The sequence below is a fragment of the Pseudophryne corroboree genome, chromosome 3 (assembly GCF_028390025.1).
Source record: "Pseudophryne corroboree isolate aPseCor3 chromosome 3, aPseCor3.hap2, whole genome shotgun sequence".
Classification (NCBI taxonomy): domain Eukaryota; kingdom Metazoa; phylum Chordata; class Amphibia; order Anura; family Myobatrachidae; genus Pseudophryne; species Pseudophryne corroboree.
This window is the reverse complement of record NC_086446.1, coordinates 532,838,205-532,865,497: the sequence shown is the minus strand read 5'-3', so window position 1 is coordinate 532,865,497 and position 27,293 is coordinate 532,838,205. Positions and strand designations below refer to the sequence as shown.

Here is a 27,293-nt window from a genome sequence, read left to right as displayed (position 1 = left end):
AAGCCCCGTGGGGCTATTTTATTGTGACGTTTCGGGGCAAAGATCCCCTTCCTCATCTTTGCCCCGAAACGTCACAATAAAATAGCCCCACGGGGCTTGTTCACAGTTTAACCAGTTTGTGAAAGTCTCTGAGTGCCGCCCGACCCATGGACGATATATAGCAGGATTACAACTGATGGGAAGGCACCTGAGCAGGTGACACTTAAGACCGGAGTGCCAGGGTCCTGGTATGGAAGTTATGTGTGTGTGTATATATATATATATATATATATATATATATAGTACAATGTAGCTTGGCACTCAGGATAAAAATTGCATAGAGGTGGGGAGCCTTCCCAAATATCATCAATAGTTACCAGTGTCTTTACCAGAAAGAACAAGGCGGCACTCCCAAGGTTGAAATCAAGCTGGTGTATTAAAGAATCATCAGTGTCAAAATCAGCGTCAATGTTTCAAGGCTCGCAGGCCTTTTCGTCAAGACGTCTTACCAAGTGAAAAACCTAGAAACATAGCTAACAGCTATGGTAAGACTGACACAGCTGTTAGCTATGGTTCTAGGTTTTTCACTTGGTTATACGTCCTGACGAAAAGGCCTGCCAGCCTTGAAACATTGACGCTGATTTTGACACTGATGATTCTTTAATACACCAGCTTGATTTCAACCTTGGGAGTGCCGCCTTGTTCTTTCTGGTGTAGACACTGGTGTGTATATATATATATATATATATATATATATATAAAGGCAAATAGTAGCTATACTTGCTCTTTAACTTCAATGCTGATTAGTTATGCTTGACAATTTGTATAGAGAATGTGAAGGTAATGATAATATCTAATTCTAATGCCAACACAATAGTATGAGATACAACAAAAACCCTGATTAATACATCCTGGTCACTGCATGGCAATGTGTTTCAGTTATATTGGAGTCTAAGTTGCTATACCAGTCCTGTAAGAGCACACACTTCAAGTACAATCTTTAGCCAAGTACCCTGGTTTCCTGGCAACCGGTAGGAAGCATTTTTAATTTCCTTGTTTACTTGGGATTCTTTTCCTTTGTATGTGCTGTCAGGCTGAGGGCTGGCCTCTTGTCTCTTTCTAAACCACCCTTATGATGTGTAGGCTTTATTCCAACCACTCTATGTTTTGCGGTTTTCTGATACCTTTCGATGGACCCCAAGTGCACTTTTAACAAAAAAAGAAATAATAAAAAAAATAAAAACAACAGCTTGTCTCAGTTATAAAGCTTGATATTTAAGTAATAATGACATCTGCGGTATCATAGGCGTTAATTATCTTGCATATAATATTCATAGCTAAAAGAAGACATATGCAGTGTGACAAGGTTGTGGAAAAAGTACACATATTTGTCTCCTATTCTCTTACACAGGCAGTGCCATTTATTTCATATTTCCCCTTCAATACAGAAACATGCTGTTGTTTTTTAATAGTTTTTGCAAATTATCCTTTCTCCTTTGCTATCTGATTGGGCCACAGCTTTTGTTATCCACCGCAATTCCATGGATGAGTTTGCGGGATTATGAAAGCTGCTCCAGGCTCAGATGCCAGGATGGTGATCTTAAGGGATGCGGTCATGTGATCGCCGCTTGGGATTCACCATGCCGACGCCGGGATCCCGAACAATCAAAATGCTGGCAGACAGAATGCTGACCTACAGGGACTATTCCCACTCGTGGGTGTCCACAACACCCATCGAGTGGGAATAGAACCTGTGGCGAGCGCAGCAAGCCTGCGAGGGGCTTTGTTGCGCTGCCCCCCCCCCCCCCCCCCCTCCTGCCGGCATTCTGCTGCCGGATCCCGGGGGTTGGTATGCTGACTGCCGGAATGCCAAGCGCCGGTCTCCCAGCCCCAATCCAATCTTAAAGGGATCCTTGAACTGTAAGGTCCCATGGGAGCATCTGATCAATTGTTAAAGGAATGAGTGATCAATAATTGAAAAAATGGGCTTCCCATAAGACGCATTTACAGCACAATCCAGCTGTTGTGGTCATCGGTTAATATATTATGACAGTACAGAAATGCAGAAGATATTTGATCTATGTAATACAGGGCAGTTACGCAAAGCAGACAGACACCTGATTTATGTATAGTATTTTATTAGTACTGGTTTAAAGGCAGCCCATGCCACAGTTAAAATGGCTACAACCTAAAGATCCTACTATTCTTATCTGACTATGTATCTCTCTTTTTATTGCCCAGGTTAAAGACACCAACTGGAGAATGAATCCTACAATCTAGTACCCAAGTCATCCTAAAACTGACTGGACTATTTGGAGCTTTACGAGAACACTGATAACATTGGATGAAATAACGAATACCTGCAGATGAAAATTGTACAATTACCAAGCATACAGGGCTATGTATTTTTCTAATGTCAGAAAATCTACTTCCTGGAAGTAAAATGACTGGATAGAAACAGTTTAATCAAGCTATGGAGTTTCAGTCGGAGAAGTCTATCAACCTTTGAACCAAAATGGAACTAGAAGATTAATACAGAGTTTTGCACCTGGAGACCATTACTACAATAACTGGCTACATCTCTTACTAATTTTAATGAACAACTCGTAAATTAACAAATATACCTAAATAAATAATGAAAATATAAAAGCAGTCATATGGTTCAACCCATTACTCTGCAAACAAACAAGAGCACTTTGCAAACAAGAGGGAGTCAATATTTTGGGTATTGTTTTAATGGAAACAGGTGTATGAAACAAAATATATAACATTACCTAAGAAAAGAAATGCAGAAACTGTATCTTTCTACAATTATAAATAAAAGTTATATATGAAACGTTTTCCTTTGTGGTTTCTGGGTTTCTAGATAAGAGATCATGAACTTGTACTGTATATGTGTGTGTATTTGGTGCAAACATAGGCACACCTACTTATAAATGTGGATGTCCAGCCTTTGGTCAGCTTTCCAGTGGTATTTCTACTCTTAAGAAGTACAGCAAAGCAAATTTTAAATAGTGCTAACAAAACACACAAACACAGCAACAAAAAAGTAAAGTACAGTATTGCACACTATCCTATTCACCAGCTCTGAAATGCTCCCTGAAGATCTCCTGGTCTACAACCAAAGTGCAGCAAGTCCAGAATCAGCTTACAAGAAATAGTTGGGAAAACCTCACTGAACACATCTAATATAACAAGTTAATAAGTGGTTCTATTATTTTCTCTGTGGGCAATTTACTGTATGAACACTATGGCATACCTCCCAACATTTTAAAACCTAGTCCCGGGACTCCTTAAATGCACAAATGGCAAAAGTGGATGATATTTTGCTGGCATGATAGTGTTTCACACTTGTCTCTTGTCATGCTCTTCCGGTATAGTGCGTGTGCTTCATCCATCCATTCACCGCTGCTCTGCTATGTAGACTATCAGTGGTGGAAGAGTCCCCCGCCCCAGTTTTCCCACCAACTAGGGGTGGGAGTGTGGGCAGTGCCCGAAATGTAGGACTGTTCTTCTGAAATCAGTACTTTGGAAGGTATGCTATGGACCAGACTATGAGGGGTAAATTTACTGAAGCTTCTAAAACTCGGATGCTGTCTATCATTTCTCTATTGCCTTTTAGAAATAATAGACTGCATCTGATTGGTTGCTATGGGCAACATCACCAATTCTCTGTTTTCGAAGCTTTAGTAAATTTACACCTGAGTCTGGAGTAAAGCAAAAATTATCAAGTAACTGGGCACTTAGACAAACCATATTGCAATGCAAGGGGTGCAAATAGATTGTTTATTTTTACATACAGGATATTTTTGCATGTAGCCCGCAACAGCTGGACAATGTTATTTTTATACTGCAATTTAGATTTGAGTTTGGACATGTCCCTCTCAAATCAAATTTTCTCTACACATATTCTACATAACTTTTTTAGACCAAACAATATGTTATTTGCATTGCATCAAAATAAATTCACGCACACAGTCTAGAATAACTCTGGTGCCGGTAACTACATTGTATTCATAATCACCATCTCTCAGTCTCAAAAAACTTAGTCCCAGCATAGTTGTAACCCAAACATGGGTTCTAGGTTGTTGCATGTTGACACACATCTTCAAGAAATCAAGAAACTTTGCAAATATACTGTAAAATAACAGTACTTCTTCCCAAATGACAGTACTTAAAACCATTAAAGACTGTTTGCTGGTCTGGCATGTCTAAAATATCCCCACTTTCTGGATTACACATCATTGCTGACAAAATAGTTGAATCAGTTGACCTACAGCAAGCAAATATTACTATGATTTTATCTTATAGTATTATACAGTGGCAAAAGCAGGGTTTCTAGACAGTGGTTTCCAACTGCTTGATGTTAGCGTGCATGTGGCCAGTCCATGAAGAGAGCATAATTAGCATGAAGCAGCTATAACATGCATCATACAAAGTGCAATGTACTGTATGTCATAATTCCGACATATTCAGGGCCAGCAATCACAGTAAGCCATTACATGTGGTAGTAGGGACATCATGCTGAGTATCAGATGTGGACATCAATCCAGAGCAATAGAGCAAGTCTGGGGAAGTGGCAGAAGAACCTAGAAACTGCCCTGGACATATATGTACACATTACATTATTATTATTAATCAACCCTATAGATGGTCTATAGCAGAGCACCCCTAACAGTTCATGTTTTACAGATCTCCTAGTTGGTGCACACACGTGTGTTAATTACTGGCTGACACATTTTAAAAGTTCTACTGGTGTTGCTAATTATTTTATTTGTAATACTGAGAAGATATTTAAAACATGTAGTAAACTGTATTATATAAAATTGCTATAGTGGTCATGGTGTTGGCTAGCGAGGGGAATTTTTAGGCAACTGGAAACCCCCCCTGTCTTTGCCTGTGGTACACATGTTCCCTAAATTCATACAGTATTATCATGGAAATGGGTCTTGGCCATCCATTGGTGCCCAGTAGTTTTAATTCACCTCCTCTTCCCCACAGTTTGACAAACAATGTTTATTTGTGGTGGTCTCTTTCCTCTGGGAGGAGATGAGTTAAAAAGTATGTGTGTTTTAAACATTCCTTATATTAAAGACGTGGCTCCGGAGAACATTTTGAAAATGTTATTCTTGGATTCTAGAGCCTAAAATTCTGAGTTTTATGAGGATCCTAAAAAGCTTAAATAGGTCACTGTTGATTCAGTTTCTGCTTTCTACCATAATATTTGAATTGTGCATACTGTAGGAAGAGGAGATGAAAACTGGTCCATACAATCTCTACATGGAATTGACTCCATGCAAGCCATACAGAGCATATATGTGAAGTGGACATATTGACAGCAAAGTTGATATAAGATCCCTCTGCTTATGTTACTCAATGGAGGAATACTGAATATACCCACCTGCAAACCTGTTAAGAACCTCATTACTTGACTTCTCAACACTTTTTGGATGTTGATAATTTTCAGAGTATTGCCCTCTCAGAATTACTTTGTTGCACATATATGTGAATTATTGCACAGATTGTATGTCAACAGCCGTAAACGTGTATACCTTTTGACCTTTGTATTGTACATTAGTACAGAGTGTATAGTTTATTGTTCATCTGCCTAAGGAGATATACAGTATTTGGTCTACTAATGAATGAGGCAACATAGTGTTTACAATTGTAAACAATTTCTATAACTTCCAGATTCATTTGTTACTATCAGGACACACACTTCCACAGTGTGGAAAACCAAATGAAAACAATGAAACACCACAAACTGTAAATATACAAAAAAATTACATGAGGGAGGTGTGGGAGAGGTGGGGTATAATATCTTTTGGCCATTTATATAATAGTGATGCATTTAAATCATTTCAACAACTCCAGCAAGACTACAGTGTACCCTTATCTTACTTTTTTTGATTTTTGCAATTGAGACATGCTATTAATGCACAGTTTACTAATGCCCCTCCAACTATTGCTGATTGCGTATTTATATGAATATACTTAAAACCCATTATTCTCACCCATTGTCTTCTCTTAGAAGTACATGGGAGTTAGATCTGGGATCAATCACGATGATGCATGGGAATGTGCCTTAGGCTCTCCTCGATTCTCCACTACCACCATTAGGTACCAGCAAATACAATTATTTGTAATCCATAGAGTATATATGACACCAATGAGATTGTTTCAAATTGGAGGTAGCCACACCACAAAGTGTCCTAAGTGTGGGAGCCTAGATGCTGATAAAAAAAGGCGCTGACTCTTCAGGGGATCTCCAATATATAATTTATTTATTCTGGATATACTGCAGCTTCTAGAAAGGATTTTTGCCACATAATTTGGCTATGCAATATTTTGGAGTGGTGTTATTAATACGTTGGTGAAAACTGGAATTCCTTCTTCTGTCTTTACGCCTGTGGTTTGTGTTCTATCTGCTGTGGAGGAGAAGACTCTTGACACTCCTAGTAGACATTATATCATAAATTTATGTGGATTGGCTAAGGTATGTAATGCCAGACTCTGGCTTGCCAGTGAAACCCCGGTATTAAAAGCTTGGATATCCCTAGTTAATAAAACGGCAGCTCATGAGAAATTTGTATACCGTAGGTATGAAGGGGGAAAAAAAGTATTTTCGATATCTGGGGTAAATGGCTTGAGTCTCCTTACTCGACGGAAGTGAACCCATGGCACATTATGTTGCATAATCTCTACTGCTGGAAGTGTGCAGTGTGCATTAATTGTAACTATAATGTATGCATATCCCGCCTCTCCCCCCCTTTTTTTCCTTCTTATCATCTGAAGGTAGCCGCTTAACTACGGGTGTATGTGTATGCACATGTGTGTATACATGTGACCATTATAAATGTGCTTCTTAAATCGCAATATGCTTTGATATTCGTTACCCACCTTTTCTGATTTAGATAAACACTATTAATGTGTAGTAAGCAACATGGGAATGTATCATGAAGCAATATTTTGCAATGTTTAGCTTACTACCTTGACTCCAAGTCTAATTCTATTCAAATTGAGGGGGTAATTCAGACTGCATCACTGCAGAAGCAGCGATCGCAGTCTGAATGACTATGCGCAGTGGTGTGTGTATATGTGTGTGAGTTCGCCGTGAATTGACAGGGCTCCAGCTACAATGTGTGACAACGGCTGGTGGGTCAGGGTCAGACTCATGAGATTCAGCTCCGTTGGAGGAGCAGTGGTCACAGTTGGGTCCCTTTGTGACCCACACAGGTGCTGCTATACATGCAGGTGCTCCTTCAGAGCTTCTCTGTGAGCCCTATGGTCAATTCACCCCTGTAAGGACACATCTGTATGTTTATGAATTCCACTCGGAGTATCTGGTTATCAGTACACAATGAACTAAAGACATCACTTTGTGCCTTATATCTCAATAATCTCACTAGTTACACGTAAATTGAAGGATATTTGTTCAGCTAACACCTCTGTGTTTAGGTGACAGACCAACTTCAAGTTTCAATTTATCTGGAATGACTTTATAATGAAGTAAAACGATAGAAAAGCAGTGACACAGTTAGAGTCCCAGTTTACACAAGACACAAATACTGCACGTTAATCTGCAATAATTACTTCTATTAGTGTGAAGCAGTCATGTCTATATTGCCACTTCTCATAATTTGCTGTTTTCACCCAGGCAGTGACGTGTGGTTTCCACACAGTACATTAGTCAAACCAGGCAAAGGTTTCGGTAAACACGTGTGGTGCAGACCTGGGAGGCTTTTTATTAGTTTACTTTTCACAAAGTCAAATATTAGTTGTCGGTTGGCCACTCTCTGATTTTTCACTCTTGCTTTTGTGCGTTCCTCCACGCCTGGCGCCTTGAGCCTCAGATAAGAGTGTGCAAGGAGGTGGAGGGGGGCACTGCTTAAAGGTTCACTTCTAGCTCTTTCTACCATTCCAGCACACCTGAACCACCGCCTGTATTCTGCTAAATAAACAAAGCAGCACAGAGTGCAGAGAGCAGTAAACATCAAGCTTCACTCACAACTGTAGTGTATAAGATCTCTGAAATGACATCTTACAGGGACTGTACAATTAACCTTTGATGATACTAATCCTCTACTCTTCAGTTACATACTCTGCAACACTCTACAGCTGGAGTACTTTATAAAGCACAGTTTGCTCCTTGAAAGTATTTGCATTAAATAAGGATGTAAAAACATAGCAACCTAATTTACGATTACACTTTTACTTCTTTTCTATGCAATGCACATAAGCTTTAGTCCAGTATTTCTTAAACTGTGCGCCGCGGGACACTTGCAAGGGTGCCTCAGGTTGGTGGTCCATGACCAATTTTAACTATTTATTGGCAATGTAATGGGCAAAACTAGTGCTTATGGCTTCCAATCATAAAATATGTGGACAAACAGAAGCAAATCTTATAGCTCACCACATAATTGAACCTAAAAGTGACATCTCCTGTATAATAGCCCAGATCTGTCACTCTGTGACTGTGTGGCTAACGGTGGGCCGTGGCTAGGAGCTCTCATTGGGTTAGCAGCAGGTTCATCACACCCAGTCCACAGCTGATTGGGCGAGAAACACCCTCCCACACAGCTGACATCCAATGGGAGGCTCTGCCCTTTGGCTGCTGTGTGTTCCCATAGCAGGATTAACAATGGGGCTGATGGAGCTGGAGCTCCAGGTCCGCACCCCAAAATAGGCCCACTGCATCTGCAGCAACATACCCTCCAACAATTTACACATAAAAATCGGTACAAATTCGAAAAGGGGGCGTGGTCATGGATAAAGTGGCATGACCACGCCCCTTTTCCTATACTTTCAATGGAAGTTTGGAGAGCCAAAAATTGGTACAGACCATAAAAAAGAGGTACTGTACCTGCCAAAAAGGTACAGCTGGAGGGTATGCCACTGCATCTGCAGCAAGTCTCTGCACTGTAGATAGGGGGAAGAAAAATCCTTTTACTGCAGCGTCCTATGTCCTGCTGCCAGTCCCCCTGCCCCCTCCGGCATCAACATTCCCCACTCCCTAGCCGCGGCGCAGGTGGAACAAAAACCGTTGCAGACACCGGCATAGATGTGTATGAAAGCGGCACAGCAGAAGGCTTTCATAGCCATCCCTGCGCCGCATACTTTCTGAGCCCTGGAGCCTCCTCTGCACGTGATGTCACAGAAGTGCCTCCCCGCCACAGCAGCGCCCAGATCACCAGAGGACCTGACTCTGCAACACAGCACCTGGCCTGCCGTCCTGGAAGCCCCGAGATGGCTAATGTAACGGATAGAGTGGGTGATATCGTGGAGGGTAATGTCTGGACGCTGAATCAATGATAAAAGGTGACAGTGCTATGCAGTGCAGTGGGTGTGCAGTGTCACTTACACTGCACAGCATTCTCACCTTTTACATTGATTCAGCCAGTCAGTTCTGACAGCCAGTCACTATGGTTAGCGCCGGTGTCCCAACGCACCGCATTACAGGGAAGTATACGCACTAAATAAACTACAGCTCCCAGCAGCCCTTAGCGCCAAAGCATTCCGGCGCTAAGGCCTGCTGGGAGCTGTAGTTTATTGAGTGCATCTTCTTCCCTGTAATGTGGAGCGTTGGGACACCGGCACTTACAATAGTGACTGGCTGCTTGGCTGCTGTGTGAGTCTCTGGGAGAGCCACTGCCAAAGGGAGGACAGCAGCTTACCTGCTTCCAGAAGGAGAAGCATGAGAAGCATTACCCGCCCCTCCCCCACTCACAGTACCTCCATGCCCCATCTGCGGCACCCTCACACACACACCCTCCACCACCCGCGGTGGCTCTGGACCCCCTCCCCCACCACCCCCTCCCCCACCTGTGGCACCACCGCAACCACCCCTCTCCCACCTGAGGCACCCCCTCAACCGCTCCTCCCCCACCCGCAGTGGCACCGGACCCCCACCCGCCCCTCTCCTACCCGTGGCACCCCCGAAACCGCCCCTCCCCCACCCGCGGCACCACCGGATCCCCATCCGCGTCTTCCCCGCACCAGCCACTCCCCCAACCACAGCAACTACTAGGTGATTCACCAGGCCCTGCGTGCACTGTTCATGCTGTTGCAAGGGGCTACGGCCCCTTAACCATCGCACGCCCTTTGTCCGTGTAATATTTAACCACTCATACAATTACGATTGGAGGTAATACTCCATATAATACAAATATTGCACGCCACAAGGGCGTGCAAGGGTTAAGGGGGTGTAGCCCCTTACGGCGGTTTGAAGAGCGCCCGTAGGGCGCAATGAATCACCTAGTATACAGTAAACACAATTTACTTAATTTAATTTTTTTCCAAATTTCTCAATAAGAAACTTTTAGCCTAGGGGTGTTGTGAAAGTAATTCTGACACTCTAGGGCGCCGTGATTCCAAAAAGTTTGGGAACCACTGTTTTAGACTATGGACTAAAATATATCATTTAGTGATATAATTACGATTTCAAAGCAATTCATTACTCTGCAGCTGTAGTGGAACTATAAGACTAAGCAAATCCTGCCAGCCTTTCATTTTTGCAACAGTTACACAGCCACAGGTTGTCAGACTCTAGTACTGGACAAATGATTTATAAATATATTTATTTTCTAGTAATTAGCACACTTTAGAGCCCCATTCTATAGCGACAGCTTTTGCCCTTCATTATATTTGCTTCCATGTCCTGTTCTCTGTCCATGGTACTGAGAGGGGCGGTTGAGCGTGACCTGATGATTCTCTTACCAACTGCTAGGATTCCTTCTCCTAAGACAAGTCCTGCATAATCAACCTAGTAAGAGTAGTTGATCCAAAAAGAAACATATAATACAAGACCGTCCACCTTTTCTTTTCTAAAAACAAAGGCCCAGATTTATCAAGCCTTGGAGAGTGATACATTGCGCAGTGATAACGTACCAAGCAATCAGCTCCTAACTGCCATGTTACAGACTGTGAGGTCTATTTACTAAGCCTTGGATGGAGATAAAGTACCAGCCAATCGGCTCCTAACTGCCATTTCACAAGCTGTGTTTGAAAAATGACAGTTAAGAGCTGATTGGCTGGTACTTTATCTCCGTACACGCTACGTTTTTTCGCTGTGCTGCAATCAGGTCCGAACTGCGCATGCACCACAATGCACAGGTGCGTCGTACAAGTACAAAACGTTGCCCAGCGATGGATTGTACGGAGAATCCGTTTGCACAGCCGATCGCAAGGAGATTGACAGATAGATGGCGTTTGTGGGTGTCAACTGATCTTTTTCAGGGAGTGGTTAGAAAAACGCAGGCGTGTCCAAGCGTTTGCAGGGCAGGTGTCTGACGGCAATTCCGGTCCCGGACAGGCTGAAGTGATCGCAGCGGCTGAGCAAGTCCTGGGCTACTCAGAAACTACACAAAACTTTTTTGTACCGCCCGGCTGCACATGCGATCGCACACTTGCAAAGCGAAAATACACTCACCTATGGGCGGCGACTATATGCTCGCAGCAGTGCAAAAAACCCCTAGCGAGCGATCAGGTCTAAATGACCCCCTTTATCTCCATCCAAGGCTTAGTAAATAGAGCCCTAAGTTTGAAAAATGACAGTTAGGTGCCGATTGGTTGGTACTATCATATCACCGTGCAATTTATCACTCTCCAAGGCTTGATAAATCTGGGCCAAATTATCTTATTTGTGAGACCCTTTAGGTTCGGGATTTTTGAAAAGCAAACATTCAAGATGCACCCCAACAGGAGCAGGATTGTGGCCAGAAGCAGTTAAGTATCAAAATGATTGTCGTAAGCAGACAAAACATGTTCTAGTGACACACTACTGTATATTGGTGGTCATTCTGAGTTGTTAGCTCGTTGCCGATTTTCGCTATGCTGCGATTTGTTGCTAAATGCGCATGGTACGCAGAGCGCATGCGCTAAGGTATTTAACACAAAACTTAGATTTGCTGGTGTTCGTGCGGCGTTTTTCAGTCGCACTGCTGATTGGTGAAGGATTGACAGGAAAGAGGCGTTTCTGGGTGGTAACTGAGCGTTTTCCGGGAGTGTGCTAAAAAACGCAGGCGTGTCAGGGAAAAACGCGGGAGTGTCTGGAGAAACGGGGGAGTGGCTGGCCAAACGCAGGGCGTGTTTGTGACGTCAAACCAGGAACTAAACGGACTAAGCTGATCACAATCTAGGAGTAGGTCTGCAGCTACTCAGCAACTGCAAGGAAGTATTTATTAGCAGTTCTGCTAATCTTTCGTTCGCTATTCTGCTAAGCTAAGATACACTCCCAGACGGCGGCGCCTAGCGTGTGCAATGCTGCTAAAAGCAGCTAGCGAGCGAACAACTCGGAATGACCACCATTATTATCTAATGCGGTTTCCAACAAATGTGCTGCTTCATTCAGGAGGGAAAATCTCCAAAGATACGGCAAATTAGCATTCCTTACCTAAGAGTAACAAGTACATATAAAATACTAATTGCTATTTGTTGATCCTACTTTGGGATGTAGTCAGAATCCTGATGGTCAGAATCCATATGCTCACAATACTGGCAATGGGCTCCCGATGGGTCATCATGCCAACAAGTTCAAATGGTAAGAATTAGGGTAAGGTTTAGACTGCGGGATGGTAGAGCGATTTCATGAACAACTGAACAATGGGGGTCATTCTGACCCAATCGCGCGCTGCAGTTTACAGCAGCGCAGAGATCGGGTCGGAATTGCGCATGCCGAAGGCCGTCGTTCAGTAGCGATAGCCTCTGCCTGATTGACAGGCAGAGGCTGTCGCAGGGCGGGAGGGGGCTGGACTGCGGCGTTTAGCCGCCGTTTAGGGGGCGCGGTCCGGACCGTTGGGGGGGGCGGGCCGCGGCGGCTGCATGCCGTCTCACGTAGCTGCTGCGGCCAGTGCCAGCGACGATCAACTCCCGTCCATCCGCAGGAGCTGCGCTGGCCGGGAGTTAGTCCACAAATACAAAAGCTTCGCCGCTGTGCGATGCTTTTGTATTTGTGTGGGGGGCCGGACTGACATGCGGGGCGGACTAGCCCTGTGCTGGGCGTCCCCCCTCCCCCGCATGTCAGGGAAGATGATTGTAGCTGTGCTAAATTTAGCACAGCTATAATCAACTCGGAATGACCCCCAATATGCCTAAATTGTCTGACTCTAGGGTTTTGGCGTATTTATTTAAATGATTGTTCTGCATGTCATCGCTCATCGTATGCACCGACCACACTGAACAATATGCACCGTTTCGACAACTATGTAGCCAGAATTGAGCTGCAGCGACAGGCAACCTAGTTGACGACCCGTGGGAGCACGCGTTGTTCATTTTACGCACCGACCACGCTGGGTGATGGGCCTAATTCAGATCTGATCGCAAAAGCAAAATCTTTCTCTAATGGGCAAAACCATGTTCACTGCAGGTGGGGCAGATGTAACATTTGCAGAGAGAGTTAGATTTGGGTGAGTTATTTTATTTTCTGTGTAGGGTAATACTGGCTGCTTTATTTTTACACTGCAATTTAGATTTCAGTTTGAACACACCCCACCCAAATCTAACTCTCTCTGCACATGTTATATCTACCCCCCCCTGCAGTGCACATGGTTTTGCCCATTAGAGAAAAATGTTGCTGTTGCGATCAGGTCTGAATTAGGCCCTATATTTTAAACAATATCACTAAGGGTGAAAATGAGCGATATCATTTAAAATATTGGTGGTCATTCCGAGTTGTTTGCTCGCTGCCGATTTTCGCAGCGCAGCGATCAAGTGAAAAAACTGTAAATATGCGCATGGTACGGCAGCGCGCATGCCCTTAGTACTTTCACACAAAACTTTGTAGATTTACACAAGCTCGAGCGACGTTTTTCAGTCGTTCGAGTGATCGTAGTATGATTGACAGGAAGTGGGTGTTTCTGGGCGGAAACTGGCCGTTTTCAGGGAGTGTGCTAAAAAAACGCAGGCGTGCCAGGTAAAAACGCGGGAGTGGCTGGAGAAACGGGGGAGTGGCTGGCCAAACACAGGGCGTGTTTGTGACATCAAACCAGGAACTAAACGGACTGAGCTGATCGCAATCTAGGAGTAGGTCTGGAGCTACTCAGAAACTGCAGGGAATTATTTAGTAGCAGTTCTGCTAACCTTTCGTTCGCTATTCTGCTAAGCTAAGATACACTCCCAGAGGGCGGCGGCCTAGCGTTTGCAGCTAGCGAGCGAACAACTTGGAATGACCACCATTATTATCTAATGCGGTTTCCAACAAATGTGCTGCTTCATTCAGGAGGGAAAATCTCCAAAAATACTGCAAATTAGCATTCCTTACCTAAGAGTAACAAGTACATATAAAATACCAATTGCTATTTGTTGATCCTACTTTGGGATGTAGTCAGAATCCTGATGCTCACAATACTGGCAATGGGCTCCCGATGGGTCATCATGCCAACAAGTTCAAATGGTAAGAATTGGGGTAAGGTTTAGACTGCGGGATGGTAGGGTTGGGGTTAGGCGGTGGGGTCGGTGAGGTGGGGTGGGTGAGAGGGGTGGGGTAGGGTGGGTTTTGTGAGAGCTAGCCTTAAAATACTTACCAAAAATGTACATCATTTTTACCGTTGGGATCCTGCTGCCGGCATCCTGACCTTTGGGATTCAGACAGTTGGGATGCTGTCCGCAATCCCCTACTTGAATTAATGTGATGACATCTACAGATGTTTTCTTTTCTTTACTAAGCTGAAAATAAGAATTTACTTACCGATAATTCTATTTCTCGTAGTCCGTAGTGGATGCTGGGGACTCCGTAAGGACCATGGGGAACAGCGGCTCCGCAGGAGACAGGGCACAAAAGTAAAAGCTTTAGGATCAGGTGGTGTGCACTGGCTCCTCCCCCTATGACCCTCCTCCAAGCCTCAGTTAGGATACTGTGCCCGGACGAGCGTACACAATAAGGAAGGATTTTGAATCCCGGGTAAGACTCATACCAGCCACACCAATCACACTGTACAACTTGTGATCTGAACCCAGTTAACAGCATGATAACAGCGGAGCCTCTGAAAAGATGGCTCACAACAATAATAACCCGATTTTTGTAACAATAACTATGTACAAGTATTGCAGACAATCCGCACTTGGGATGGGCGCCCAGCATCCACTACGGACTACGAGAAATAGAATTATCGGTAAGTAAATTCTCATTTTCTCTGACGTCCTAAGTGGATGCTGGGGACTCCGTAAGGACCATGGGGATAATACCAAAGCTCCCAAACGGGCGGGAGAGTGCGGATGACTCTGCAGCACCGAATGAGAGAACTCCAGGTCCTCCTCAGCCAGGGTATCAAATTTGTAGAATTTTGCAAACGTGTTTGCCCCTGACCAAGTAGCAGCTCGGCAAAGTTGTAAAGCCGAGACCCCTCGGGCAGCCGCCCAAGATGAGCCCACCTTCCTTGTGGAATGGGCATTTACATATTTTGGCTGTGGCAGGCCTGCCACAGAATGTGCAAGCTGAATTGTACTACACATCCAATTAGCAATCGTCTGCTTAGAAGCAAGAGCACCCCGTTTGTTGGGTGCATACAGGATAACAGCAAGTCAGTTTTCCTGACTCCAGCCGTCCTGGAAACATATATTTTCAGGGCCCTGACAACATCTAGCAACTTGGAGTCCTCCAAGTCCCTAGTAGCCGCAGGTACCACAATAAGCTGGTTCAGGTGAAACGCTGACACCACCTTAGGGAGAAACTGGGGACGAGACCGCAGCTCTGCCCTGTCCGAATGGACAATCAGATATGGGCTTTTGTGAGACAAAGCCGCCAATTCTGACACTCGCCTGGCCGAGGCCAGGGCCAACAGCATGGTCACTTTCCATGTGAGATATTTCAAATCCACAGATTTGAGCGGTTTAAACCAATGTGATTTGAGGAATCCCAGAACTACGTTGAGATCCCACAGTGCCACTGGAGGCACAAAAGGGGGTTGTATATGCAGTACTCCCTTGACAAACTTCTGGACTTCAGGAACTGAAGCCAATTCTTTCTGGAAGAAAATCGAAAGGGCCGAAATTTGAACCTTAATGGACCCCAATTTGAGGCCCATAGACACTCCTGTTTGCAGGAAATGCAGGAATCGACCGAGTTGAAATTCCTCCGTGGGGGCCTTCCTGGCCTCACACCATGCAACATATTTTCGCCAAATGCGGTGATAATGTTGTGCGGTCACCTCCTTCCTGGCTCTGACCAGGGTAGGGATGACCTCTTCCGGAATGCCTTTTTCCCTTAGGATCCGGCGTTCAACCGCCATGCCGTCAAACGCAGCCGTGGTAAGTCTTGGACCAGACATGATCCTTGCTGAAGCAAGTCCCTTCTTAGTATCTCTTGAAGTTCCGGGTACCAAGTCCTTCTTGGCCAATCCAGAGCCACGAGTATAGTTCTTACTCCTCTCCGTCTTATAATTCTCAGTACCTTGGGTATGAGAGGCAGAGGAGGGAACACATACACCGACTGGTACACCCACGGTGTTACCAGAGCGTCCCAGCTATTGCCTGAGGGTGTCTTGACCTGGCGCAATACCTGTCCAGTTTTTTGTTCAGACGGGACGCCATCATGTCCACCTTTGGTCTTTCCCAACGGTTCACAATCATGTGGAAGACTTCCAGATGAAGTCCCCACTCTCCCGGGTGGAGGTCGTGCCTGCTGAGGAAGTCTGCTTCCCAGTTGTCCACTCCCGGAATGAACACCGCTGACAGTGTTATCACATGATTTTTCGCCCAGCGAAGAATCCTTGCTGCCATTGCCCTCCTGCTTCTTGTGCCGCCCTGTCTGTTTACGTGGGCGACTGCCGTGATGTTGTCCGACTGGATCAGCACCGGTTGACTTTGAAGCAGAGGTCTTCCTAGGCTCAGAGCATTGTAAATTGCCCTTAGCTCCAGTATATTTATGTGGAGAGAAGTCTCCAGACTTGACCACACTCCTTGGAAATTTCTTCCCTGTGTGACTGCTCCCCAGCCTCTCAGGCTGGCATCCGTGGTCACCAGGACCCAGTCCTGAATGCCGAATCTGCTGCCCTCTAGTAGATGAGCACTCTGCAGCCACCACAGAAGAGACACCCTTGTCCTTGGAGACAGGATTATCCGCTGATGCATCTGAAGATGCGATCCGGACCATTCGTCCAGCAGATCCCACTGAAAAATTCTTGCGTGAAATCTGCCGAATGGAATCGCTTCGTAAGAAGCCACCATTTTTCCCAGGACTCTTGTGCATTGATGCACTGACACTTGGCCTGGTTCTAGGAGGTTCCTGACTAGCTCGGATAACTCCCTGGCTTTCTCCTCCGGGAGAAACACCTTTTTCTGGACTGTGTCCAGAATCATCCCTAGGAACAGCAGACGTGTCGTCGGAATCAGCTGCGATTTTGGAATATTTAGAATCCACCCGTGCTGTCGTAGAACTACTTGAGATAGTGCTACTCCGACCTCCAACTGTTCTCTGGACCTTGCCCTTATCAGGAGATCGTCCAAGTAAGGGATAATTAAGACGCCTTTTCTTTGAAGAAGAATCATCATTTCGGCCATTACCTTGGTAAAGACCCGGGGTGCCGTGGACAATCCAAACGGCAGCGTCTGAAACTGATAGTGACAGTTCTGTACCACGAACCTGAGGTACCCTTGGTGAGAAGGGCAATTTGGGACATGGAGGTAAGCATCCTTGATGTCCAGGGACACCATATAGTCCCCTTCTTCCTGGTTCGCTATCACTGCTCTGAGTGACTCCATCTTGATTTGAACCTTTGTATGTAAGTGTTCAAAGATTTCAGATTTAGAATAGATCTCACCGAGCCGTCTGGCTTCAATACCACGAATAGTGTGGAATAATACCACTTTCCTTGTTGTAGGAGGGGTACTTTGATTATCACCTGCTGGGAATACAGCTTGTGAATTGTTTCCAATACTGCCTCCCTGTCGGAGGGAGACGTTGGTAAAGCAGACTTCAGGAACCCGCGAGGGGGAGACGTCTCGAATTTCCAATCTGTACCCCTGGGATACTACTTGTAGGATCCAGGGGTCTACTTGCGAGTGAGCCCACTGCGCGCTGAAACTCTTGAGACGACCCCCCACCGCACCTGAGTCCGCTTGTACGGCCCCAGCGTCATGCTGAGGACTTGGCAGAAGCGGTGGAGGGCTTCTGTTCCTGGGAAGGGGCTGCCTGCTGCAGTCTTCTTCCCTTTCCTCTACCCCTGGGCAGATATGACTGGCCTTTTGCCCGCTTGCCCTTATGGGGACGAAAGGACTGAGGCTGAAAGACGGTGTCTTTTTCTGCTGAGATGTGACTTGGGGTAAAAAAGGTGGATTTTCCAGCTGTTGCCGTGGCCACCAGGTCCGATGGACCGACCCCAAATAACTCCTCCCCTTTATACGGCAATACTTCCATGTGCCGTTTGGAATCTGCATCACCTGACCACTGTCGTGTCCATAAACATCTTCTGGCAGACATGGACATCGCACTTACTCTTGATGCCAGAGTGCAAATATCCCTCTGTGCATCTCGCATATATAGAAATGCATCCTTTAAATGCTCTATAGTCAATAAAATACTGTCCCTGTCAAGGGTATCAATATTTTCAGTCAGGGAATCCGACCAAGCCACCCCAGCGCTGTACATCCAGGCTGAGGCGATCGCTGGTCGCAGTATAACACCAGTATGTGTGTATATACTTTTTAGGATATTTTCCAGCCTCCTATTAGCTGGCTCCTTGAGGGCGGCCGTATCTGGAGACGGTAACGCCACTTGTTTTGATAAGCGTGTGAGCGCCTTATCCACCCTAGGGGGTGTTTCCCAACGCGCCCTAACTTCTGGCGGGAAAGGGTATAACGCCAATAATTTTCTATCGGGGGAAACCCACGCATCATCACACACTTCATTTAATTTATCTGATTCAGGAAAAACTACAGGTAGTTTTTTTACACCCCACATAATATCCTTTTTTGTGGTACTTGTAGTATCAGAAATATGTAACACCTCCTTCATTGCCCTTAACATGTAACGTGTGGCCCTAATGGAAAATACGTTTGTTTCTTCACCGTCGACACTGGAGTCAGTGTCCGTGTCGACCGACTGAGGTAATGGGCATTTTAAAGCCCCTGACGGTGTTTGAGACGCCTGGACAGGTACTAATTGGTTTGCCGGCCGTCTCATGTCGTCAACCGACCTTGCAGCGTGTTGACATTATCACGTAATTCCCTAAATAAGCCATCCATTCCGGTGTCGACTCCCTAGAGTGACATCACCATTACAGGCAATTGCTCCGCCTCCTCACCAACATCGTCCTCATACATGTCGACACACACGTACCGACACACAGCACACACACAGGGAATGCTCTGATAGAGGACAGGACCCCACTAGCCCTTTGGGGAGACAGAGGGAGAGTTTGCCAGCACACACCAAAACGCTATAATTTTACAGGGACAACCTTATATAAGTGTTTTCCCTTATAGCATCTTAATATGTAATAATATCGCCACAAAAATGCCCCCCCCTCTCTGTTTTAACCCTGTTTCTGTAGTGCAGTGCAGGGGAGAGCCTGGGAGCCTTCCCACCAGCAGTTCTGTGAGGGAAAATGGCGCTGTGTGCTGAGGAGAATAGGCCCCGCCCCCTTTTCGGCGGGCTTCTTCTCCCGTTTTTCTGACAACCTGGCAGGGGTTAAATACATCCATATAGCCCCAGAGGCTATATGTGATGTATTTTTAGCCAGTATAGGTACTTTCATTGCTGCCCAGGGCGCCCCCCCCAGCACCCTGCACCCTCAGTGACCGCTGTTATGAAGTGTGCTGACAACAATGGCGCACAGCTGCAGTGCTGTGCGCTACCTCATGAAGACTGAGAAGTCTTCAGCCGCCGATTTCTGGACCTCTTCTCTCTTCAGCATCTGCAAGGGGGTCGGCGGCGCGGCTCCGGTGACCATCCAGGCTGTACCTGTGATCGTCCCTCTGGAGCTAGTGTCCAGTAGCCTAAGAAGCCAATCCATCCTGCTCGCAGGTGAGTTCACTTCTTCTCCCCTAAGTCCCTCGTTGCAGTGAGCCTGTTGCCAGCAGGACTCACTGAAAATAAAAAACCTAATAAAACTTTTACTCTAAGCAGCTCTTTTGGAGAGCCACCTAGATTGCACCCTTCTCGGCCGGGCACAAAAACCTAACTGAGGCTTGGAGGAGGGTCATAGGGGGAGGAGCCAGTGCACACCACCTGATCCTAAAGCTTTTACTTTTGTGCCCCGTCTCCTGCGGAGCCGCTGTTCCCCATGGTCCTTACGGAGTCCCCAGCATCCACTTAGGACGTCAGAGAAATATAAATACTATATCTTGGCGATTGTGATCATTTAAAACAGAGTTCAACAAATGTGTCAGATTTTGTCCAGCAGCATAGGTGGCAACATATTCTAAGAACATTCCCCCCATATTCTGGCCATGAGATTCCAGTCAGGCAGCAGCAGCAGTCGTGCTACAGAAATAGCCTTAAAGGGGAAACACCTGTAGATAAATTCTGAACTTCTGATAAATGCTCTGACCTGACAGACACGTACACACTAAGCAATTTTTAGATTAGTGGGGGTCATTCCGAGTTGTTCGCTCGCTAGCTGCTTTTAGCAGCAGTGCACACGCTAGGCCGCCGCCCTCTGGGAGTGTATCTTAGCTTAGCAGAAGTGCGAACGAAAGGTTAGCAGAACAGTGCTGAAATTATTTCATGCAGATTCAGAGTAGCTGCAGACCTACTCCTACCTTGTGATCACTTCAGTCTGTTTAGTTCCTGTTTTGACGTCACAAACACGCCCTGCGTTTGGCCAGCCACTCCCCCGTTTCCCCAGGCACGCCTGCGTTTTTATCTGACACGCCTGCGTTTTTTAGCACAAACTTGGAAAACGGTCAGTTACCACCCAGAAACGCCCCATTCCTGTCAATCACTCACCAATTAACAGAGCGACTGAAAAGCGTTGCTCGGCCTTGTGTAAAACTGCATAGTTTTTTGTGAAAGTAAGTCGCGCGTGCGCACTGCGCCCCATACGCATGTGCAGAAATGCCGATTTTTAGCCTGATCGCTGCGCTGCTAACAACGTCAGCTAGCGATCAACTCTGAATGACCCTTAGTGTGTGATGTCTTTAACAGGATCAGGAGATTGGGAAGAACATAGCGCGTGCAGTACATCCAATCTCAACCTCCTGATCTGACCGTTGCAGAAGCGTTTAAAGGGGGCTACTCACGGGAGAGATGTGTGCTGAGCGATCTTAACACAGACCGCTCAGCACACATCTCTCACCCCGCTCAGCACAGCGCGATGTGCTGAGCGAGGGGGAAAGCCGACGGGGGGCCGCTCATTTCACACAACGGTGAAGTGAGCGACCCGCTAGATTGAGCCTGCATGCAGCTCAATCTAGCATAGGCGATAGCGATGTGCGGGGCCGCGCATCGCTATCGCTGGAGGGCATACACACGGCAGATCCATGCTTAAAATCTAAGCAATCTAGCAAGATTGCTTAGATTTTAAGCACGGATCTCTCCGTGTGTACCCCCCTTAATGCCATGTAGTGGCTAACGCTTCTGCATACACACTATACAATTATCAGCCGATCGGTCCAATAACTGTATAGTGTGTACTCATCTTTAGTCTTGTGACAAGACTTTGATTATGTCTCTCATGTAAGACTAAGAGCTCCATAGTACTGTATGTGAGTGACAATCTGGATCAAATTATAGTGCTACTGTTTCATGCAGTGTGCATTGTTATAAAATGATATAGGTGTGGATTTTTGCAGTTGGTTTAACTTCTCCATTATATAACAGATTTGGTCTACCAATTAAAAAAAATAAACTATTACAAAAAAATGTTCTAACACATTTAATTGAAAAAAATAAAAATGCTTTATTTAAGAATACATATATATTTGTAATGATTTGAACGTTTTTTTTCTAATCCTGAGATGGCAATAACAGAACATGTAGAGTGATGGTACAAGCAGGGCCGAGACTTCCATTAGACAGCTTTAGGTAGCTGCCTAAGCATTCCAGGACCTGAGGGGGCAGGCTACTGAGGCTGCCTCTCCAGGACACCACCCCTGTTAGCATGGAGCTCAGCTGGCCTGAGAGAAACAAAGAGACCCAGTCAAACCTGCTTACCCATCCACACCCGCAACCCTGGTGTACTGGTGCAGGGAACCAGAGAGGAAGCTCACTCACTGCTGATGAACCCTGGATGCAGGGCCGGACTGGCCATCTGGCAAATGCCAGAAGGGCCGATGGCCACGTGGGCCGGTCCAGCGGTCACTGAGACGCGCTGCCGCTCAGTCCGGCGGCAGCGCGTCTCAGCTGTCAGGATTGGAGAGCTGTGAGAGCGCCGGGCGCCCGCCAGCACGGCTGTGTCTGGCGCGGCGCGTATAGCGGACTTCAAAGCAGCCGCCGGTTCGTGAGCCAATCAGAGCTCGCGGACCGGCAGCCAATCAGAAGCCGCTGGTCCGCGAGCTCTGATTGGCTCACGAACCGGCGGCTGGTTTGAACGCTATACGCTGCCGCGCCAGACACAGCCGTGCTGGCGGGCGCCCGGCACTCTCACCCCCGTCCCTCACAGCCCGGAGGAGGAGGAGCAGCAGCAGCAGCAGCAGTAGTGCAGCAGCGGTAAGCAGCTGCAGCACTGGCTGCTGTGGGGGCAATTGCATACCTGGCACTGTGGGGGCAATTGGCTGGCACTGTGGGGCATTTGTATACCTGGCACTGTGGGGGCAATTGTTTACCTGGCACTGTGGGGGCATCTGTATACATGGCACTGTGGGGGCATCTGTATACCTGGCACTGTGGGGGCATTTGTATACCTGGCACTGTGGGGGCATTTGTGGATCTGGCACTGTGGGGGCATTTGTATACCTGGCACTGTGGGGGGCATTTGTGGATCTGGCACTGTGGGGGCATTTGTATACCTGGCACTGTGGGGGCAATTGTTTACCTGTCACTGTGGGGGCATTTGTATACCTGGCACTGTGGGGGCATTTGTATACCTGGCACTGTGGGGGCATTTGTATACATGGCACTGTGGGAGCATTTGTATACCTGGCACTGCACAATCGGGGGCATATAATGTAAATTTCGGCTCATACCGGGTGCTGTCATGTGAATTTTGGCTCATACTGTGTGGTATAATGTGAAAGGGGCAGCAGTACTAGATAGTATAAGGGGTCCTACTATTGTGGTGCATAATGCGTTTAAGGGGTGTATGGTGTGGTAAACTACACTGAAGACCACGCCCCCTTTGAGTGGCCACACCCCCTTTTCCGGAGCGTGCGCGCCTTCGGCGCGCGCTTAATTACATACCTCACATTTCCATACCCCCACTTAAAAATTTCCACTTCAACCACTGGTTGTGTATATTTTAATAGAGAATGATGTACGCCTGTATGTTGTTAGAATATTAATTATATTTGTAAGAACATAGACTAATAAGTGGGAGGAGTCAGGAATAGTAAGGGGAGGAGTCACAGAGGTGGGCCTGTGTGCTTCAAAAATGCCAGGGCCTATTTTTAGTCCCAGTCCGCCCCTGCCTGGATGTATCAGTCCTGCTGCAGTCCCTACTGCTGCTAGTGGTTCCCGGGCACCCTCCTCCTCCTTCTCCCTGCTGTATATCAGGTGCTGGAAGCACTGACCTTGGCACATTTATTATCTAACGATAAGACCATGGCAGCCCAGTTCGACTTCATGAGAGGATAGATGAACCAGTTGGACCCAGGCTCCAACAGTGAGCAGAGCACAGACTCCCCCCTCCAGGGCTCTGAGGAAAACCCCCTTAGCCCAGCTGAGTGGGGAGAGGAGTGATTCTGATTGGACAGGAAGAAGCTAGAGACTATGTTGCAAGGTAACTCTTATACAACAGAAATGCACCTGCCTTACACAGCGTTATCCTGATAATCTGTCCCCAGACTCCCATGGAGTTGGTAATCCTCAACCCACACAGTACTATGGGATGATGCCACTAGTGCTCCGCTCCCAGCATTGCTGCTGCTGCTGCTCCTCATCAGTGGTGCAAGTAGAAAAAATGTCTTACGGGTACTGTGTGCGCGCGCCGAAGGCGCGCGCGTAAAAAAATGGGTGTGGCCAAATGCCACATGGGGCGTGGCCAATGGAAATGGGGGCGTGATACACATATGGGGGAGGGGCAGATACACGTATGACCCCAATAGTGCCAGATACACGTTGCCCCACAGTGCCAGATATACATTGCCCCACAGTGCCAGATACACATTGCCCCACAGTGACAGATATACATTGCCCCACAGTGCCAGATACACATTGACTAACAGTGCCAGATACACATTGCCCCACAGTGCCAGATACAGAAATGCCCCCAGAGTGCCAGATATACATTGCCTCGCAGTGTCAGATACACGTTGCCCCACAGTGCCAGATACACATTGCCCCACAGTGCCAGATACAGAAATGCCCCCAGAGTGCCAGATATACATTGCCTCGCAGTGTCAGATACACATTGCCCCACAGTGACAGATATACATTGCCCCACAGTGCCAGATACACATTGACTAACAGTGCCAGATACACATTGCCCCACAGTGCCAGATACAGAAATGCCCCCAGAGTGCCAGATATACATTGCCTCGCAGTGTCAGATACACGTTGCCCCACAGTGCCAGATATACATTGCCCCACAGTGCCAGATACACATTGCCCCACAGTGCCAGATACACAAATGCCCCCACTGTGTCAGATATACATTGCCCCCCGTGCCAGATACAGAAATGCCCCTACAGTGCCAGATATGCCCCCAGTGCCAGATATCCCCCAGTGCCAGGTATACATGCCCCCCCAGTGCCAGATATCCCCCAGTGCCAGGTATACATGCCCCCCTGTGCCAGATATCCCCCAGTGCCAGGTATACATGCCCCCCTGTGCCAGATATCCCCCAGTGCCAGGTATACATGCCCCCCTGTGCCAGATATCCCCCAGTGCCAGGTATATATGCCCCCCAGTGCCAGATATCCCCCAGTGCCAGGTATATATGCCCCCCAGTGCCAGGTATATATGCCCCCCAGTGCCAGATATCCCCCAGTGCCAGGTATATATGCCTCCCAGTGCCAGATATCCCCCAGTGCCAGGTATATATGCCCCCCAGTGCCAGATATCCCCCAGTGCCAGGTATATATGCCCCCCAGTGCCAGATATCCCCCAGTGCCAGGTATATATGCCCCCCAGTGCCAGGTATATATGCCCCCCAGTGCCAGATATCCCCCAGTGCCAGATAGAAATGCCCCCCCAGTGCCAGATATCCCCCAGTGCCAGGTATAACCCCCCCCCCCCCCCCCCCCCCCCTTCCCTGCTCACCGCTGCCGCTGGCCGCTGCCGTCCTGTGTGAGGGAAGGAGAGCGCAGCCTGTGCCTCTCCTTCCCCTCAGTCTCCGGCGGGTGTCTCACAGTTTAATTCAGCGCCGATCCGTGAGCCAATCAGAGCTCGCACCGCGAGCTCTGATTGGCTCACGGATCGGCGCTGAATTAAACTATGACAGCCGCCGGAGACTGAGGTGAAGGAGAGGCACAGGCTGCGCTCTCCTTCCCTCACACATCAGCGGCTGTGCGAGGAGCGGCGGCGGCCCGTCGGTGTGGGTACGGCGTACCCACGGCTAAATTCTTACGGGTACGCCGTACCCACCCGTACCCGCCCACTTGCACCACTGCTCCTCATGCTTTCAGCTATTACTGCTCTAAACTTTCCCTCATGTGCAAAAATAGCCTGGAATACAATTTATTTAACATTAGCGTCCCTTTCCAATACATGAATTAGTTAAAACATTACCTGGGGTTCCCGCAAAAAAAAAGTCACTCTTGGTGTTTTTTTAACATATTTTTATTTGCAGGGGGCGCTCTCTATATGATACTGGCGAATGTGGAACATCTAAAACTCCACCTCCACACTTTCACCTGAGGAGCCGGTGGGCTGTCTCGGGGGAAGAGGGGGGGGGGGGAACGAGGGGGCAGTATGCTGAAGTTTAGCCTAGGGTGCTGAGAAACCTTGCACCAGCCCTGGATACAAGTACACCTAAGGTTACTGTTAATTAAGCTTCCTCGTGGAGAATCCACCAAGTGTCTGGCTGGCCACTTTCAGCCTGGGGGCAGACACAAGCAAGTGCAAAGAATGCAAAGAAAACTGGGCGTGGCAATGTAGGGGACGTGGTTTCATTAATGTGGGTGTGGTTTCAACAGATAAATATATAGCAACAATAACCACTAGTTTTAGTTATTTAAAATCGGAGTCCAACCCCCCCCCCCCCCCCCGATTATAAATCAGACTCCAGAACTGACACCCCAACACCTCCCTCTTTAAAACTTAGATCCTAGATCTGATCCTCTCCTGCTAAACATCATATCCCCATTACGAATTTCCCACATACCCTGTTAAAAATACCCCATACCCTAGATCTGTCGAAATTAAATAAAAATAAGAAAAAGAAGAATCTACAAACGGAAAATGCAATAACAAAGTGACAAAAACAGGATGTGCTGCTATTCCACATTCTTTTTTTCGGGTCCCAAATTCAGAGTCACACACACACACACACACACACACACACACACACACACACACACACACACACACACACACACACACACACACACACACACACTATAATTACATAGCTATGACAAATAGAAAAAAGACAATACAATATTCTGGCTTGCCACAAGTATCCAATTAAATAAAGATACACACAGTGCTATATATGGAAACTGCAACGTACCATTTTGTGTGCAGATACAGCAGCCACACACACAGGATATAGGCACGCTGCATTTCATTTAATCAGCATAAGCTGCTTGTGCATCCTATTTGCATAGCAATGTGGCTTAGATGCATTTAAAGAAACAAAAATAAATCACACATAAAGATGCTCGGCGCTACCGGCATGGCATGATTAGAAGGGCTGTTTAATATGACTGCAGCATGGATGTAGGACACATCTGTATTTATTTATTTTTTATTAGTGCAGCATCCCCCCTGTGCAACATCTCCTCTGTGCAACATACCACCCTTTGCAGTATTTCTCCCCATGCAGTATTCCTCCCCCTGTGCAGCAGTCCACCCCACACATGTGCAGCAATCCCCCCTGTGCAATATACTTCCCGTGTGGCATCACCCAAACCCCCCCCCCCCCCCAGGAAGCATTTGCCCGACAGGTACAGCATCCCCTCCCCCCCATGCAGCAGACCTGCCCCTAAGAAGACACTTGTCTGACAAGTCTTCAATCACTGGGCTGTCTGCTTGCTTCCTCCTGGGCTGACTCCTACATGCTGTGTGGTGACTATATTTCAGCTCCTTTTCCCCTTACACTGAACCCAATAAGCCCTGCCTC

At 46.9% G+C, this 27,293-nt stretch overlaps 2 long non-coding RNA genes across 6 annotated transcripts in view; one reads left to right on the top strand and one right to left on the bottom strand.

Annotated features, from left to right (window-relative positions):
- The window catches only part of LOC135056235 (uncharacterized), a 236,939-nt gene extending 234,120 nt beyond the window's left edge, over positions 1-2,819 (top strand). For all 3 annotated transcript variants that reach the window (XR_010243929.1, XR_010243928.1, XR_010243930.1), the window contains exon 4: positions 2,221-2,819. This is a non-coding gene — a long non-coding RNA (uncharacterized LOC135056235). The remainder of the gene's footprint in view (positions 1-2,220) is intronic.
- LOC135056236 (uncharacterized) overlaps positions 1-27,293 on the bottom strand; it is a 421,784-nt gene that overhangs the window by 180,879 nt on the left and 213,612 nt on the right. Inside the window, exon 1 of one of the 3 annotated variants that reach the window (XR_010243933.1) lies at positions 25,271-25,347. The exons of the other annotated variants lie outside the window; for them this stretch is intronic. This is a non-coding gene — a long non-coding RNA (uncharacterized LOC135056236). Of the gene's footprint in view, positions 1-25,270; positions 25,348-27,293 lie in introns of those variants that run through there. 3 annotated transcript variants of the gene reach the window in all.